This window comes from Ictalurus punctatus, unplaced genomic scaffold (genome assembly GCF_001660625.3).
Source record: "Ictalurus punctatus breed USDA103 unplaced genomic scaffold, Coco_2.0 tig00005032, whole genome shotgun sequence".
In the NCBI taxonomy this organism is placed as follows: domain Eukaryota; kingdom Metazoa; phylum Chordata; class Actinopteri; order Siluriformes; family Ictaluridae; genus Ictalurus; species Ictalurus punctatus.
In genome coordinates, this window is record NW_026521105.1 from 2,124 (window position 1) to 20,894 (window position 18,771).

At 40.4% G+C, this 18,771-nt stretch overlaps 2 long non-coding RNA genes across 3 annotated transcripts; one reads left to right on the plus strand and one right to left on the minus strand.

Annotated features, from left to right (window-relative positions):
* Positions 1 to 490: 490 nt before the first annotated feature.
* Positions 491 to 16,824, minus strand: LOC128631140 (uncharacterized). Of its 2 annotated transcripts, XR_008395310.1 has the most exons (5): positions 16,384 to 16,824; positions 2,416 to 2,555; positions 2,227 to 2,318; positions 2,066 to 2,149; positions 491 to 989 (listed from the first exon to the last, which is right to left on the minus strand). It is a non-coding gene; the product is annotated as an uncharacterized LOC128631140 (long non-coding RNA). The 2 variants fall into 2 exon arrangements; XR_008395309.1 differs by lacking the exon at positions 16,384 to 16,824 and having other exon boundaries at positions 2,416 to 2,827.
* LOC128631141 (uncharacterized) lies at positions 10,316 to 11,864 on the plus strand. The gene is made up of 2 exons (XR_008395311.1): positions 10,316 to 10,646; positions 11,078 to 11,864. It is a non-coding gene; the product is annotated as an uncharacterized LOC128631141 (long non-coding RNA).
* Positions 16,825 to 18,771: the final 1,947 nt, after the last annotated feature.

The window sequence follows — 18,771 nt, forward strand, 5'->3', positions numbered from 1 at the left end:
CATAGTACATATAACAGGGTCTGTACAGATGCTTCATAATGAAATTCCAGGATTTTCAAGGACTTTTCAAGCACTGTTTTGTTTTGTTTTCAAGGACTATACAAGAGATGTCATTGAAACATATCCTTCATTTCCAAAAAAATCTTAATAATAATAATTTTTTTTAAAACAACCATTTTTATATAGCTCCTTTTCCCAGCCATGATGGACTAAATTTGTATTTCCCAGTCATTGCTTCATTTTCACCATAATTTCACCATTTTATCGTATTTTCACTCTGCCTAGTGTCAGCCCTTTATTACATCCTACTCTCTGTGCTCACATGCTGAATTTTAATACAGCCGAATTCCCAATAAAGCTGTTCTCATTTACATATTTTTTCTGTTTCTGAAAGCAGGACCTCGCACTCGCCGGGCAGTACTGGCCATTATCTTCTACGGAAAGTAGCTAAGGTTTGTCCAAAAATCGATAGATATATTGCTAGATGCTTTAAAAAAAATTAAAAAAAAAGTTGCTAAAGGGGTCTGAGAAGTGGACCGAAGCTGTCCCTGTTAAAATGAATGAGTGAACGGCAGGAGGAGGAGGGGCTGCAGCGGGGAGTCATATTTTGAGTGAAAGGATTGTATTCGTGTTCTTTTGAAAATTGTTATTTTTTATTTATTGACTTTTTATCATTCAAGCACTTTTTAACCACTGTTACATAAAAAATGGCTATTTTCAAGGTTTTCCAGTACTTAAATTTCCAAATGCCAAATTCAAGCACCTTGTACAAACCCTGTGGTAATAATTTTTCATAGCTACATTTCCCAAACAAGCAAACTGAAAAATTTCTAGTACTTCTAATTAATAAACCTATAACATCAGTTAGCTAGTATTTTCAAGTGCTACACCCAAACCTCACACATTTGATGTTTTTTTTCTTTTTGTTCTTTGAACACTTCTTCTTCTTCCGCTTCTTCTTCTTCTTGTTTCAGATATATTTCTGCCACCTGTAAGTCAGAATGACAAAATTCTTGACTGTAATATCACTCAGGTAAAAGAAAGAAATCAATGAATTAATAAATAAGTAACAGTAAACTGATTTTCTGCAAATTTCATGGAACTATCAATAAATTGATAGTTATATAAAGCCCATAAATTCAAAGTTACCTATTTTTTTTCCTTTAAATGCTACATTTCCTCAGTTTACACATTTGATTTGTTTTTTATGTTCTATCATATGGGTTTATGAGATTGCAAATCATTGCATTCTGTTTTTGTTTACATTTTTCACAACGTCCCAACTTTTTTGGAATTGTGGTTGTAGTACTCCCTTTCATTATCCAGGAAAGTGAGATGTTGGTGTTTACAAATGTCAACATGTTTTTGATAATTATTGAGCATCACACCAAAAATTAATTATTGAGGATTGTCACCAAATTTCTGAATCTAGGCCAAACATCCTAGGACTAGTTGGCAAATGTTAAAAGCATTTTTTGCTATGTGCAAAATTTGGTCATACAGAGGGAGCAGAGCTAAGATCAGATAGCTGTTTATGAGGAATTATAAGTCTGATCAGAAAATCAGATAACTGAAAAGTTTCCCATTAAGCTATTGCCACAAAACTTGAATAGAAAGTTCAGGGATGGACCTCCTAGTATCCGATGCAATCTTGCTCAAATTGGCTACCTGGGGCTGCTGTTCATGTTCATAACGGTCAGCGTTAAGTTCAAATAGCTGTTTCTCAGGAACCAAAATTCCAGTTGAGCAGAATTTGCAGTGAGCTTTCTGCTAATCAGTAACTGAATTACTTCAAAAAATGTCTGCCTTCTGCCAGTCGGCTTTCAGCAGGTAGGTTACACAACTAGCATTGAGTTATCATCACAAAATGTGATATGCGTAAGAAAGTTCACATATGGTCTCTTTATTGTTCTATGAATCTTGACAAGAACTGGCCACTGGGGGTGCTATACGCAGGGAGTGTTTGGACCCCACAGATTGCCTCTTATGGCTATATTACTATTATTATTAGCAGTAGAAGTAGTTGTATTATTATTATTGCAGTAGTAGTAGTGATATTTCCTACCGTTTTTTAAGTTTAATTTTCCACCTCTGGTTCCTTAGTCCAACAGATCTGACGCACTGAAGGCTGGACATTGGCAGATATCATCTATGATGATAAAGTACTATTATTTATTTGTTTATTTGTGTATGTATGTATCTACCATACATGTCATAAACACAAACCTTTTGAAGAATTTTGTCCCTCACAGAAGGGTTCATAAGATCCTCACTGCTGTTAAACTTCAATCTCAGAAATGCCCTCTTAGTAACAGGCACTAAAAAAATTAACAGTATTGATATTTAGCAGCTGTTGTAAAACTTAATTTGACTTCAAATGTATATGAAATTGTGAACTGGATATAAAAGTGTAACCTGGAACCCCATAGACTTCCACTTCACAGAGCGTGAGAGCCTGGATAACATTGGGAATGATGATGTTCACATGACGACCCCTCATGTTGCAGGTGTAATTTGTAGAGGCACCAGCAGGGATGCTAGAGATAACGACACATCTGTGGGGAGAGAGAGAAGAAAGAGAGAGACTTTGACTTTTAAAATATAATTTATTTTACAATTTAAAAAACCTTAACATACAGAACACATTGTTTTAACGACCATTACCAATTGAAAAAGAGATTCTCGCCTCTTATAAGTCACCCCTTTGTTTACACACCATTTCTTCTCAAACATCGGAAGATCACCATTCATTTGGTAAAATTCATACTTTAATCTAATCCTAGACTCAACCAAGGCCTTAAATAATTTAACCATGTTTACTTCTTTCCCTTCCAATCCCATTTTGTCAGCCTTCCAAATGGCTAATTTTGCTTGACCGACCAAAAAATTTGAATAGGTACAGATTTCCTGCCTGTGGCGAGAATATCTACCCCCATAAATAAACCCTGTTTTAGAGAAAATGATCCCCAAACTATGAAACATTGTATCCAATAGATTTAAGAGCGGAGATAATTTACAACATTCACAAAAGACATGAAACACAGTATCGAGTTCATCACACAAAGTACACAGTGGAGACGGTGCAAATTTACATTTAAACAAAAACACTTTTGTTGGTAATGCACAATGTAAAATCCGCCACTGTAAGTCACCAGACTTTTTGGTAGAGGGTTTTTATACAATAACTGCCATGAAGGTTCATTATCTCCCGACGTCATGAAATGAGTCCTCCATTCTGTATGCCTCCTCCCCCTTAGATGTCTGACAAAGTCGGACTTTACACAGGAAATATATGCATTTTGTTTGTTCACCATGGAAAACAGAAGACTTTGCAAGCCTTTAAAGGATAACAACATGTTTACATTGTCTCCATTGTTAATTTGAGCTACCTCTGGAGTTAAGTACACTTCTGGAAAAAAGACCTTTGTGTTACCGCCGGACTTAAACTCGGTTATATAATCCCACAAAGATGTAGGAAAAGATGTTTTCAAATCCTTTAATATGTTCCCGACTATTCTCTCTGATCTACCAGTAATCTTTCTAGTTAGATTCTGTACTGAAAAACACTCTCTATTCGACAAGTCAAATAGGTTTCCAACTTTAGTTGTCCCAGCTAAAACAAAGTTAGAAATTTCAGATTTCACCTTAGAGGCTAAATTAATTAATCCCTGACCGCCATCGATTGTAGGCAGACACAGTACCCCCAGGGGAAGCCAATGATAACCACCCCAAACGAAGTCTACAAAGGCTTTTTGAAGTTGTGACAAAAGCTCTTTCTGAGGGTCCAACACGGTTAGACGATGCCACAGCATTGAGGTGGCTAGATTATTCAACACCAGCACCCTGCCTCTGTAGGAAAGCTGGGCTTGAATTCACTTCCATCTCTGGAGCTTGCCTGTCACTTTTTCTACAAGTCCTTCCCAATTCTTGTTCATGTGTTGTTCAGTCCCAAAGAACAACCCCAGTATCTTAACCCCCTCTTTACTCCAAGGGCGCTGATGTGGAAGCTGAGGTGGATTTTGGTGTGACCAATGGCCTAACAATAAAGTGTCAGTTTTTCCCCAATTGATCCATGCGGAAGAAGCACTCTGAAAGATGTTGAGGCATGAGGTAAGATGTTTAACATCATCTTCAGATCTAATGATCACTGGGATGTCATCTGTATACGAGGTGAGTTTCACCACTGGTGTGTTTGAAAGGTGAGATGTTGGAAGAGTAAATCCTTGCAGCTTCTCTCTCAGCATCCTCAACATTGACTCAATGGAAATCGTGTACAAGAGACCAGACAAACTACACCCTTGTGTCACACCTCTACCTACAGAAAAAGGTCTGGTCAAAATTTCATTTATTTTCAGCATACTATAGACATCTTTATAAAGAAGCCTTATCCATGAAATAAACTGATTCCCAAAGCCAAAGCTTTCAAGTATTTTGAACAGGTATTCATGGTCAACTTTATCAAAGGCTTTTTCTTGGTCCAAACACACAAGACCAAGATCTAATTTATGCAGTTCCGTTAAGTACACCAAGTCCCGCACAAAAAAAAAAGATTGTCAAACATAGATCGCTAGGCTACACAGTAGGACTGATCTTCATGGATGATGGATGCTATAGATTTTTAAAGATGATTTGTCAGAGTTTTAGACAATATTTTATAATCAGTTCCTAAAAGAGAGACCGGTCGCCAGTTCTTCAATATACCAAGATCTCCTTTCTTGGGTAAAAGAGTCACTACAGCTCTTCTACAACTGATGGGTAGGATATTTGACTCAAAGCTTTCGAGAAACACCTCATACAAATCCTGACCAATGAGGGACCAGAAGGCTTTATAAATTTCAGAAGTCAATCCTGGTGATTTTCCCGAAGATTGCTGCTGGACAGCTTCCGTTAACTCCTGACAGGACAAAGGTTTCTCCAGCTCTGCTTTATCTTCATGTCCAAGATGCAGCAGTCCATCTGAAAGCTGATTAATTGCTCCAAGGTCACAGGGTTGTGCAATATATAATTCTTCATAAAACGATAGAGTTTGCGAAAACAGAGTGAAACAGAGCGAGAGAGGAAGAAAGAGAGAGCGATAGAGACAGAGAGAGCGAGAGAGAGAGACAGAGAGTGAAAGAGAGACTTTTTTGACTTTTTACAATCCTTTATTTTTCAAACGTCACACTATACACATTAAGGTCAAAGGTGACTCAATAAATAAATATTTAAAGGAGCATTAAAAAGAAAAAACATAAATAAATAAAACAAATAAGTCAGCGCAGCACCGGATAGTTGTTAAGAACATTATCAGCTAATGCTGGTGTAAAACAAAGTTCTCATAACACCATACTGCCTTGAACATCTCCAAGTCTCCCATACTTCTGTAAAAGTTCAAATCAATCAGAATTCTTCATTTATGTAATATTCTCGGGCTCTCGCGTGGCTTCATCCAAATCTTATGAGATTGCGATCCGATCCTTGAGATGAAATCTGAATTTAGAGCTGTCCGAGCTGCTGCTGCAGTAAATGATTCAACATCACACCGTGATCTTAACTTCCTGTTAGCTTCAGCTGGAATAAACACAGATACGCCATGTGTGTGCGGTCTGCAGCGAGTCTTGGCTTGTCTAGGCTCAGTACTTCTCATCGCGGTGCTCCTCCATCTCCATACCGGAGTGTATTTCTTTAAGTGGATGCCATGGCCCCGTGGAACTCGTCCGGGCAGAGAGCAGGGCTAATTGCTCTCACGTGCTTCCTGCTTTCTGCTTCCAGTGCCTCTGACTTTTGAGATGAGACAATGTGGTCCATCCGGCACTGGAAAATCCTTCTTTTTTTCACAAACTGAGTGAATTAGGAGTTTGAGAAACTCCTAATTCACTCAGTTTGTTTATAGCACCAGGTTTTCCACCATCTGGTGGCTTTCAGCCAATCAGAACATCTTATTCAGCAGGTGTACCAACCTAGCCAGTTGAGTAAAATGGTCAATTCTTGCTGCTGGACTCAGACATCATGACCCCCACTGTATCAACAAACACTAAGACTACATTCTACTGCAGCTCATGGATGGTTTTCCTGCCCAAGTGGAGAGAAGAGAAGATTGCACACAAGACGTGTTCATTGACCATGTCGGCAAACCGCTTTAATTAGCACGGCATCTATCACACATCAACCGTCAGACCAAACAACTTAGTCAGGCTGAGTAACGAATGCACAGTGGCTCCTGCAAGACAGAAGATCAGAAAGTAGGAGACACTGCTGACGGTACAGATGCTAGAGAGGAGGAAAAGCTGTGAAAGTGTGTTTGAGAGCCAGACTGAGACTCCACTGACATCAGCTCCCAGATTTCTACCTCTTTGGCTTTCTCTTGGTTCTCGGATATTGATTGAAATTCCTTGATTTCGAAAGCTTTTACTGAAGTTCCTCAGGCATCAGACATTCCTGCTTCATGTTGATGCTCCTCATTCATTTTATTTTTACTTATTTTTGCCATTCATTTCTGGATTTTTATTTTTTCTGATTTAGTTTCCCCTTCAGACTTTCCCCAGGCTATATCCCCAGGGATATTCCTCAGGCTTGAAAAGATCTTCATCAACTTTCTACTCTTGAGAGGCTCTTCCTCAACTTCTTCAGACTTGAGAGACTCTTCTTCAGCTTTGTAGCAATCTTCCTCACCTTCCTTGGTCTTGAGAGACTCTTCCTTTTCTTCCCCAGGCTTGAAAGGTTCTTCTTGAACTTCCTCAGTTTTGAGAACCAGTTCCTCCAGTTCCTTATTTTTTAAACCTCTCCTTCAACTTCTTCAGACCTGAGACACTTCCTTTCAGTTCAACTTCTTAAGTCTTGAGAAACTCTTCCTCACCTTCTTTGTGTCACGTATTGTGACGGAGCAGAGATAGGACGGATGCAAGTGCAGGATGAACAGTTGTTTATTTGAAAGAGTGACAGGCAGACAAATCCAAAACGTGATCCAAAACGTAATCCGCAAACATGCAAGAGGTCAGGCGATTGGCAAACAGGCATACACTGGGCAAGGCTGGAATCTAGGTCATGGTCACGGAAAACAGGGTCGATAAACAAAACGAGAAATGAACTATGACGAGGAACTGGAAGTGGATAATCCAGCGCGAACTAACTTTAAACATGGAACGTGACTATGCCTACGATACGAACTAAACTAACTCTATGATACTCTCTCGCGTTGTGTGCTGGGAGGCGCGCGGTATATATGTGGACATGATCAGCGTCTAAACCGCTAGCAGCTGAGAGCAATACAGACCCATGTGAAATCCCAGCCAATGACAGAACAGGGAGGAGACATGACAGAAACATAAACAAAACACACGTGTCCAGATGTCACTACGGTCAACAACGGAAAAGCAGGTGCTCGCGCATTCGCACTTAGAGCACGCTGCTTCAAGGGGGAATCATGACACTTTGGTCTTGAGAGACTCTTCCTAAACTTCTTCAGGCTTGAAAGGCTCTTCCTAAACTTCCTCAACTTCTTTATTTTTGAGAACCTCGTCCTCAACTTCAACAAGCGCTATCTTTTTATGAGGAACTGTACAATAGTCAACCATGTGATCCTGAAGCAACTGAAGAACTTCTGAATGGACTACCACAGCTGAGCGAGTGTGAGAGAAACGAACTTGAAAAATCACTGTCCTTAGAAGAGCTCAGTACAGCTGCTCAACAACTGTCAAACGGAAAGTCACCGGGGCTGGATGGATTGACCTCCGAATTTTATAAAACATTCTGGTCCTTGATTGGCCCAGACCTGCACTTTGTCATACTCAGATGTATGGAAACAAAAGTCTTACCCCTCAGCTGTAGGAGAGCTGTAATTACCCTGTTACCCAAAAAAGGAGACCTTGGTAGCTTAAAGAACTGGCGTCCTGTCTCCCTCCTTGGGACAGATTATAAAATCTTTTCAAAGGCATTAACAAAACGCCTTAAAAGATTTTTAGCCACAATACTACATGATGACCAGTCATACTGCATCCCAGAACGCTCAATCTTCAGCAACCTTTTTCTGGTGCGAGACCTGTTGCACCTCACAGAGCTATATAAGGTAGAGATGGGACTAGTGTCACTAGGTCAAGAGAAGGCTTTTGACAGAGTGGATCATGGTTATCTTTTTAAGACCCTAACAGCTTTGGGCATTGGTGGATGCTTCATCTCATGGATTAGGCTGCTGTACACTAATGTGTACAGTATGCTGAAAATAAACAGAACACTAACAAGAACTTTTCCGTGCACAGAGGTGTTCCACAAGGCTGTGGCCTGTCCGGTCTGCTGTACACTCTCCCCATTGAGCCCCTGCTAAGACACCTGCGAGAAAATCTGCAAGGGTTTTCAGTGTTAAGCCCTGACTTATCTGATGTGACCACAGTCAAGCTCACAGCATATGCTGATGATCTGACGGTGATAATCAGGTCAGAGGATGACATCAGTCACGTGTTTTCTGGCCTGGATGTCTTTCAGAGCGCATCATCTGCACGTGTAAACTGGAACAAAACTGATGCCTTGCTTCTAGGTCAATGGCAGGAGGAAAATATACCTCACCTCCCACAGGAGTGTTCATGGAGGGACTGAGAATACTTGGGATGTTCTTTGGCACAGATCGATATATGCAGAAGAACTGGGATGGATTGACCAATAAGGTTCTAGAAAAGCTAAATAGATGGAGATGAATTCAATCACAGCTGTCCTATAGGAGCAGGGTCCTAGTGATAAACAACTTGGCTGCCTCGATGCTATGGCACCGTCTGACAGTATTGGATCCACCTCAAGAACTCTTGCTAAATGCTGAACATTTGGATATGAAAATTGTCTTGAAAAAACAACATGAAAATGGCCCAATTCCACCAGATTTTAATAAAGTTGAGCAGTTCCAGGAGGTTGTTCTAGGTAGCACTAGAGTTAATCTTTCAACTATGGGAGATAACTGTGTCAGAATTGGAGGCTGCTTTGGTGTAGTAATGAATATTCTTCAATGTCAGGAGAAGGTGTATGTAATCTACAGAGAATGTGAGCAAATGGAACCTTTCTTTCACTATCCCATAAACTCAATTCAGATGGGGGTCTATTTAGTAGATAATCTCTCATCTAGCCTGAAATGATTGAGTTGAATGGAAATGTGATGAAGTATGTGAGGCTACCATATCAAGGCCGATTTGTTGCAGTGCGTTTACTGCACATAAAGTGGTAATGTAATTGAGAATAACATACAGCACTGCCGCATCAAAATAATTCATTTTTCAGTTATTTAATTCATGCATTTTTAAAGTCATTTAGACATGAAATTAGACTAGGTGTCTTGGGACATTAGAGAGGTGTTCACCACTGGAATGTTGGATGTCTCTGATCCATGTATTCTTAGGAATGTTTATAGCAATTTAAGTTTTATTAATCTTTGTTTTTTTTCATTGAACAGACAGCTATGAGTCAGATGCAGAAGATCCAGCCCAAAAAAAATGCCAGGCGCAAAATGTAGGTGTAAAATTTTTTGTAATATGTTTTCTGCTTTCTCGTAGTAAAGTGGCTTCAACATTGTATAATTTGCTAAGTGCACTGAAGTGTCACAAATGACTTTATTTAAAAAAGACTTCTAAAGGCCAAGCACTCGACTTTTGAGCTCCTCTTTGAGGGACTCTGAGGAAGATGATGCTTTACAGCAAGATTCCACAGGTCTTCCTGCTCCTCCACCAGTCTATCATTTTGATCGACCCACAGAGGGGACTTCAATATCCTTTACAGAAATGCTGACCAGTAACCACGCCATTTACAGAGTTGGGCAATGTTCAGCTGCAGTGTGATACAGAACAACACATTGAGAAACAGATAGTCTTTGAAGACCTTAAGTAGCTGGGTCGTGTGTGTTTAATTAGGATTTCACATGTGAATGTAAGTGTATCATCCCAAATCTATATGAAATGAAGGGTATAGGTCAGAGGTCTCCAACAAGATCCACAGTCCTGGAGAGTTTAGCTCCAACCCTAATTAAACACACACCACCCAGCTATTTAAGGTCTTCAAAGACTGCTTATCTGTTTCTCAATGTGTTGTTCTTTATCACACTGCAGCTGAACATGGCCCAACTCTGTAAATGACTTCAGTGGCCTCCATGTTTACATGTGACAGCGTGCTGCGGTGATGTGTTTTTTTGTTTGTTTGTTTGTTTTTTGTGCGCATACGGGTCAGTTTAAGACCATGATCAGTTCATGCTGAAATATGACATTGGCCACATTTTAAAAATTAGAATTGAGCAATGAGGCTTGCAGTGTGAATGTAGCCTTTGTGTGCTTGTGGACTCCTTTAACGTCATCATCCACTGCCGAAGTTCAAGTCCACTGCTCAAGAACGCAAATACAGAGGACATAAAAATTCCCAGATGTATTATTCTTGATATTGAGGATGCATTGGATAGTGAGCTGTGCACAAGTTTGAAAATCCCAGAAGTCTTTGGGGCACTATGACACTGGGCAATAGAAGCTGTCGATCAATGTTAGGATTGATTCAAAAGATTTGAAAAATTCATATTGTCAAAATTAGTGTGATATTTAATGTATTTGATGTGATATTTTAACGTCCAAACCCACAACAGCCTCAACAGACTCTATTACACGGATGCCAAAGGACTCCTCAGACCCCTACTCCTGAAGTTACTGTCAGTAAGTATGTCTCAGTTTGTCAGCAGTGTGTGTGGTGCTTGAAAATTTGTGAACTCTTTTGGATTTTCTATAGTTTATGATTGTTGACAGGGAAAAATGTATAGAATAGTTGTAAAGGAAGGTAGTTGCATTTTGGGGCCGCTGGGCTACGGATTTCACAAATGCGGCTGAACGAGACTTTGGTGCATGCTGGTGTATAGTTGTGTTTAAAAGCTACAAGGCAAACTGATCGGTCGTACATCTAAGACATGTGACACGGACATGGATTTGGAACAAATGACACATATCATGTCCTAAAAACCTTAACTAGCTGGCTCGGGTGCCCTAACCTGAAAAACAATTTTAAAAAATTGCAATACACATTTATTTTAAAAACTATTTTATCACAAATAAATCAACATTCATTTTTTTTTTTTTTTTAACCTCACCAGCTCCACAAGAGCCTTCAAGATCTGGGTTCCAAGAAACACCTTTCTGTGGAAAGACCTCTACAGCCACCTGTAGTCAGTGCCAGTAATTTGGTGTAGGCCAAAACTAGCAAGTATTTGGACGGTGACACTATTTGGATAATTTTGGCGCTGTATGCCACCACAATGGATTTGAAATGAAACAACTGAGATGCAATTGAACTGCAGACTTTGTTGTGGATAAAAATGACATGAAATAAACACGAGGGAGACCTAGTATGAGTAATATGTAATTTTATTGAAAATTCACAGGACTGGTTGGATTCACACTTTAAGATCTTTAAGAGTAACACACTATGGTTTATTAGTCACAGAGAAATATAAGAGCTGAGGAGGGCAGGCTGAGAAACACACACACTCTCGTACAGTCAAGGGCGGGCGTGCAGACATAACACACACAAAGGCCCCAACGCACACACACATAACAACATGAGACTAAGGTCTCTCTAAAATTGTTTTCTCTCTCTCCCACTTTCAATCCTAATGGTAGTCAGAAAGTCCTCTTTCAAAACATCATGTTAAATTTGATAAACCTTTTTTTAAACATCATGGTAATGTAGCTCTTTTTAAAGCTCTTTTTAACCCTATTGGTATTGAAATCATAGTCTTTTTAAAATATATTGGTTATCTACTGTGTAAATACAGTATAAATACTGGAGCTTGAGCTCCAGGTGTCAGATCACTTCTGAGAATTCTCATCATTGTGGATCTCGTGAGGTGGAAATAAAATCTGGACCCTTGCTTCTTCTCACTTACGGCTGGTGTCTTTTTTTTTTTCTATCTCCAACTGGGTTTAGAGGTGTGAGTATTTGCTTCTATGTTGAATTTTAAGTGTCTTTGGGTAATAGGCTAAATTTGGGCCAGCAACTTTCAGCTTTAATTCAAGGGGTTGAACAAAAATATCATATGAAACGTTTAGGAATTGCAACCATTTTTATACACAGTTCCCTTATTTAAGGGGCTCAAATGTAATTGGACAGATGAACATAATCATAAATAAAATGTTCATTTTTAATACTTTGTCAAGAATACTTTGCAGGCAATGACTGCTTGAAGTCTGGAACCCACAGACATCACCAAATGCTGGGTTTCCTCCTTTGTGATGCTCTGCTAGGCCTTTACTGCAGCTGACTTCAGGTGTTGTATGTTCGTGGTTCTTTCTGCCTTGAATTTTGTCTTCAGCGTGTGAAATGCATGCTCGATCGGGTTGAGATCAGGTGACTGACTTGTCAATTGCAGAATGTTCCACTTCTTTGTTTTAAAAAACTCCTGGGTTGCTTTTGCAGTATGTTTTGGGTCACTGTCCAACTGTAAAGTGAAGAGCCGTCCAATTAATTTCACTGAATTTGGCTGAATCTGAGCAGACAATATATTCACATACACTTGCTTTGATCTTCTGTCACATCACCAATAAATACTAGTGACCCAGTGCCATTGGAAACCATGCATGCCCATGCCATCACACTACCTCCACCGTGTTTTACAGATGATGAGGTATGCTTTGGATCACGAGCTGTTCCAATCATTCTGGTACAGTTTGATCTTAGTTTCATCTGCCCAAAGAATGCTTGGTCTGGCTTGTTTAGATGTTTTTTTTTGGCAAAATCTAATCTGGCCATTCTGTTCTTGAGGCTTATGAATGGTTTGCACCTTGTGGTGAACTCTGTATTTGTTCTTGTGAAGTCGTCTCTTCATTGGAGACTTGGATAATGATACGCCTGCCTCCTGGAGAGTGTTCTTCACTTGGCTGGTGTTGTGGAGTTTTTCTTTACCATGGAAAGGATCCTACGATCATCCACCACTTTTGTTTTCCGTGGACATCCAGGCCTTTCTGTTGCAGAGCTCACCAGTGTGTTCTTTTTTTCTCAGACTGTACCAAACTGTTGATTTGGTCACTCCTAATGTTCCTGCTATCTCTCTGATGGATCTTTTTTTTTTTTTTTAACAGCCTAAGGATGGCCTGTTTCACTTGCATTGAGAGCTCCTTTGACCGCATGCTGTGTGTTCACAACAACAGCTTCCAAATGTGAATGCCACACCTGGAATCAACTCCAGACCTTTTATCTACTTACAGGCTGCCTGCAGGTCCTTAAAGTCTTATCTCTCTAGATTTCTCCTTTCCTGGAAAGTCATGGAAAGGAAATACTGGATTTTTCTTTCACTGTTGGAGCAAATGGTAATGCAAACAGGATATTTGCTCTGGTCTCCCATCTACCTCTATAGAAGTTTACCCTGCTGTAGTTTACTTAAACCCAGGAATGGATGTATATGCATGAACACAATCTATTATAGCTGATGTATCGTGTAGCATGACTGAAGTGATGTGCAGGTCTTCAAATCTAATACTTTTTAATATCATAGTCAAGAAATTTCCAATAATGTAAGTGCTGATACCTGCAGCTACCCTGTGCTTAACTGATGAAATAGAGAAGGAATAGCCCACACCTGTCCATGAAACAGCTTTTGAGTAAAATGGCCAATTACTTTTGGTCCCTTGAAAAAGAGGGGGCTACATATTAAAGAGCTGTAATTCCTAAACCATTCCTCCAATGTGGATGTGAATACATTTAAATTAAAGATGAGGGACTGCACTTTAAGCCCATATTCATTATTTAACTGTAACTTGAATAAGTGTGTAATAAGCCTCAGCATTTTTATTATAAGCTACAAGCAATCTGCGTCATTACATTTATTCTCAGTGAATATGAAATTACTGCAGATATATTTATCATCCTGGGGAGGGTCTCTGTTTGCACAAAGGACCAATCACAACTGTTGTCTGCATACACAGACGTTATTACAGTTTTTTAGAGGTGCACATCAGGCAACGCAAAGGTCTGACGTAGAAGTATAAATAGCCTTTTTAGCGTGTCTCGAATTGCAGAAGTTGTCAACTGTTTTGCCTCATGTTCATTAGATGCTGTCCGAAAGAACCCGTTAACATCAAGGGCAACAAGTGCTGAGATTGTGACGGTGATGAAAAGGTGGCTGCAGCTGGCTTCAGACCGTGGAGGAGGATGGAAGAGGTGCAACAAACAGTAGCTTGCCCTGACTAGGAACGCATAAACCATTGAAATCAATGAGGAAAAAATTCAGCAGTGATCAGTCTGGAGCTCACGAGTCTGGACGCTCTCTTCGCCCTCTGCCCGGAGCTCCGTCCATGTACTTAAAAAAAAAAAAAAAAAAGAGGAAATTTCGGCTGTGCGACATGCGCAGAAATCCTGGCCTGTGTGCCAGAAAAGAAAAGCCACCCCACAGAAGTCTCATATCCCGCCATATGCTTCCTCAGGCGGCAGAAAGCTTTCAGCCACTTCAGCTCCAGCTTGGTGACGGCCAGCTTAGCGAGTCCGAAAGCGGAGGCAGGTTTGTGCTGCTTCACCTGGGAGAAAGGGACAATGAAGGAAAAATATTAAACACCCCCATGTACAACACAGCAGCCCCTGGAAATAAAAGTGAAATACACAGAAGTTACTTACATTGATCAGAAAGAGACCGCCGTCAGCCTTCTCGAGGTTCTCAAACTCCTCAGTCGTGAGGTTCTGCAGGACTCCGGTCCTGTGTCCGCTGACCGAAAAGAAGTGAGCACACAGCAGCCCGATGCAATGGTTGAGCATGTCCGGGTCTGCTGGACGAGCCTTCAGATCAGCGAAGCAGGGACAGCGTCCGACAGTTTGCCGTGCAGGAGCCGTAAGTACTCCCACGCTCTTCTCCGCTCGCACGCCTTGCCTGTGGAGCACGACTCGACCGGACAGATGTCTGCACTCCCACTGCAGCAGTCTTTGGAGACTCGACAACCTTGTGGAGCCAACTCGGCCCTCGGTCAGTCTCTCATCGAGTTAATGGAGGAACTTGGAAACGCGCGTCAGAAATAACTTGGCCGTAGTGACCTTCTACCGCTGGCACAATGATTTCATCCATTCAAGGACTCTCGAGACATTGTCAATGTACTTCAGGTGGGCTGCCAGGGGACTGTCCGTGTTGGCCCACAAAGTGAAGGAAGTGCTCGACGTGTCTCCTCTCCTGCTTGCTGTTGGCCGTGGCTTTGGGGACATCTCTGAGGCCTGTCAAGCCGAGCCGTGTACACTTAACATTGGCTCTGGAAAAAAAAAAGGGGGGGTTGGGCAGGCGGCCGGGGACATGCCGGGCTACTAGTGCTGACAGCCGCTCAAATTCTGCGGAGAGTTTTGCTACTTTTTCGATCAGTTCAGAACATTTGCAACTTTTAGATTTCTTCGCCTCACCGAAAGCTTGCAGTTGTTGTTGAGCAGCTTTATTTTGGCGCCGAGTAGTAACTTCCTGACCGTGTCCCCGGCGAGCTGGTGAAGGTCGAACAGGTGGCAGTCTAGCCGGCGGAAACCTTTCCTGCTGCATGCAGACACCGGGCAGTCCAGAGGATCCGCATATCACCCGCTCGCCGCCGCCAGGTGAAGCCCGCGTTCCTCTGGACCCTGCTGATGAATCTGGGCGAGATGAGCCTGCACGTTGGTGTAGAAACGCCGACAAACTGGACACGCTCTCCTCCGTGACATCTTGCTGCTCTGCAAGCAGTACAGAATGTTTCAGCTATATGCACTTGCTATTAGGGACGTGCCGATGCTTCCGCACACTACCAAGTGTGCTCCGAAAAATTGCCACGTTGTCATAAACAGGGTTCCATTCTTTCCTCACACAGTTCTTTGGCTATCTGCACAGGCAAGTTACCAGACATCGCAGGCTTCGAACAGCCAGTGTGCAGGGAGTCAGAGTTTTTAATTAAGCACTTGAGCACCATTAGGCGGTTCATTTCAGGCTCTCCGTCACATTTTATGTGAATGTGGCCATGACATTTCTCACAGTTGCCTCTGATTTCTATGAATTTCTCTGTGGCTGATGGATAGACCTTGGCTCTTTTAAAGACAAATGTGCAGGGGCTTTTCACTTCTTCCCAAATGTGATGATTTATCACGTGTCCAGATGCTACACTTCAGAATTGTGTATTCCCTTTTTTGTGTTTTCAGAGAACTTGTTTTTGTACTGAATTGTTTCGGGCATGAATTCAATCCATTTCTGAAATGAAACTTCAAGATAAAAAGTCCGGCAATCTTTTGGTCTTGGGGAAAGGGACCTGGCTCAAAATGAGTGTCATCACTACTGCCACTTGTTTCATGATCACTTTCATAAATAAACCCTAAAGCAGTCCAGATGTTGTGTCTAATAATAATGCACCTGTAGTAAATCTACACTAATCAGAATTGTGATAAGTGTTTTATTCATACAACCAACAGAAGTACCTCAATTTACCTGAAAGGAGCTGTCTCGCGCTGTCTGATTCTCAACAGTCATCTCGCTCGGTTTGAATGACGCACCTGCGCACTCAGCCACGCCCACCAGATGACTAAACAGTAGAAATGAATGGAATAGGGATATAAATAAATAGATCAATAAAAAAGATTGCACTTTGCATTCCATATTTTCTCCATCACAGTGATTGCAAATGTTATATTATATTTAGAGCTGCAACAACTAATCGATAATAATCGATTATGAAAATCGTTGGAAACGAATCTCATTTTCGATTAGTTGCTCTGCACGGTGCGTTTACTCATTACATTACTTCTGTACTGAAAACACGCTTCGGAGAGTAAATATTAAAGTAGTGTCCTAAATGAAGTACTGTACACTTACACTATGTACTTACACTACGCACTACTCTCCCGTCTAGTGCAATAGGGGTCCCCTAGTGGTCAGTGGTGTAATTGCAGGGGGTCCTTGGGAAAGTTTGATATATATATATATATATATATATATATATATATATATATATATATATATATATATATATATATATATATATATAAAAGGATCAAAACATTCAAATGAGATGTTTTAGAATTAACCAATTTGTTTATTTGCGAGCAGTCACAAATATCACAATCGTTCATTGATGGAATTTACTTTAAATTTATTTACAAATGAAATGATAATTTGCAAAAACCTGAGTGGTAGAGAAGGTCAAGTGTTGCATTGATGGATAAACAAATAAATAAACAAAATATAACTCTAAGAGTCAAATTATATGTCACACCAACAATAAAATGTAAAAAATAAAACATTGAAATGTTTTGATTCAATTTTAAATGTCCAATGTTAACATTATTAATGTTGAATATTAATAAAATAAAGCAACATATATATAAATGACTATAATTGTTGTGGAGCGAGGGGGTCCTTGTGGATTGTTCAAAATAGGCTAGGGTTCCAGAACGCACAAAAGGTTGAGAATCACTGGTCAAGTGTATGAATTTTAGAAAGGTAATATCATCTCAAATGGAATGCAGTAGTGGAGCATGACATCATACACATGTAATGTAATGCCGCTAGCTTTAGCAGATACCCAGGGTCACCGACAATGACTTTCTTCAGTTTACTGTTTACGTCAACGTTACCTTTTATTCCCAAAAGGACTTCAGTCACCATCAGACATCAGACGGAGGAGTAATCATCAAGTGACAGAGGAAGAAAGTGTGCAACCTCCAAGTCCTCTAAGGCAGGGGCACATTTTATATTAAACCACGGAGAAGATTAAACTTTACAAACTGGGGTTTGTGGAGCAGGGAAGCACGACAGTGATGCACGAGCACAAAGTTATGTTTGTATCCAAAATTCTCCACAAAATGTAAGGGGTTGTAGAAACTGGTGCAAGTTGCTTAAAAGTAAAACTCTTCCCACACTTCATTTATCAAAGATAAATGAGATACAGGCTGATTCTGGGTGTGGACCATTATGACTAATTGGGCTTCTAAACACAATATTCAAACGTCACAAAATGTGGTATACATGGACAACAAGACATAGAATAAGCATGTCATGTTTCCTGGATTTCTGGTGCTCTGAGTGCCAACAACAATTTTTTAAAAATATCAGCCATTTATATCAATGAGAATGAGAAAAGAAGGCCATAACACTAATGTTGTCCACCAGAGGGAGCCACATGATAACAAATCCTTTCAGGTAAACCTTTCATAGTTTAAAATCTCTGTATAAATAGTTCAATTGGTCCACTATGCATAAAATTCATTATAGTTTCATAACTTTAATAAAGTCTTAAACCATCTAAGCCTAATCCGTTTGCAAAAGAAATCATGATCTTCAAAATACCTTCATTTTTATATATCCTAAATACTGAAAACATTTGTTAAGTTTCTAGACATGACTGAATGCATTGTTGTCCAATTAAAATGAAGACAATATTATTTGTGCCTTTCCCATGTTGACTCCTGTCTTGGAGTCAGGATCACACTGCTGGTACTGGCAGTGTCCGGCTCTTTAAGAACTCACTTACACATGATGTGTCACTCATTACCATTCTGTTTCTTTCCAACAAAAAGAGCTTTTTAATGCATTAAAACTCGTGTTGTGTTTCGCTAAAAGGGAATGCTGTATCCATGGAATTGTCATTGCCATATCATGGCACATATGGAGAAATGAAGCATTTGTTTTAATTCTATGTTGCTTGTAGCATTTTAAGACGTATTAAGGCACAAGTGAGGTGTAAGAGGCTGTGCTACACCTCGCACAGTCAGCAGAAGACAGCAGCAGTGCACAGCAAGAGTTGCCATGTGGGGGAACTCAGTTACCCAGAATACTCCAGGCTGATTAACTGGGATTGCCTGCACTTG